Source organism: Canis aureus, chromosome 34 (assembly GCF_053574225.1).
Source record: "Canis aureus isolate CA01 chromosome 34, VMU_Caureus_v.1.0, whole genome shotgun sequence".
Classification (NCBI taxonomy): domain Eukaryota; kingdom Metazoa; phylum Chordata; class Mammalia; order Carnivora; family Canidae; genus Canis; species Canis aureus.
In genome coordinates, this window is record NC_135644.1 from 33125209 (window position 1) to 33125804 (window position 596).

At 44.8% G+C, this 596-nt stretch overlaps 1 non-coding gene across 1 annotated transcript; it reads right to left on the reverse strand.

Annotated features, from left to right (window-relative positions):
* Nucleotides 1–228: 228 nt before the first annotated feature.
* Nucleotides 229–335, reverse strand: LOC144304994 (U6 spliceosomal RNA). Its single transcript, XR_013372028.1, has one exon. It is a non-coding gene; the product is annotated as a U6 spliceosomal RNA (small nuclear RNA).
* Nucleotides 336–596: the final 261 nt, after the last annotated feature.

The window sequence follows — 596 nt, forward strand, 5'->3', positions numbered from 1 at the left end:
AGCATTCGACACCTGACCTCACCTCCTGTCCTGATCTCAGGGTCGTGAGTTCTAGCCCTGGGCTGGGCCATGGATGAGGCGTGGAGCCTACTTAAACAAACCAGACTCAAGGGGGGTGGTCCCGGCATAAGCTGAAGGAGCAGAACAGAGATTCTAGAAGGAATTGTGCTCTGATACCACTGATTTTTTTTTTGTTTCATACTAGTTTATTTAGGGTTTCATTTTCACAAAAATATGGAACGCTTCACGAATTTGCGTGTCATCCTTGCGCAGGGGCCATGCTAATCTTCTCTGTATCGTTCCAATTTTAGTATATGTGCTGTCGAAGCGAGCACTGATACCACTGATTTTTTAACTTAATTTAAACCCAATTAATTAACGGATAGTGTATTATACTTTCAGAGGAAGAATTCAGGGATTCACCAGTTGAGATAACAGCAGTGCACGTGACATCACGTGCCCTCCTTCATGCCGGTCCGCTGTGATCCCCTCACCTGTCCCCTACCCTCCAGCGACCCTCAGTTTGTTTCCTATAATTAAGAGTCTGTATTTCCTGCATCTGTTTTCATCTTATTTGTTTTTCCTTCCCTTCACAG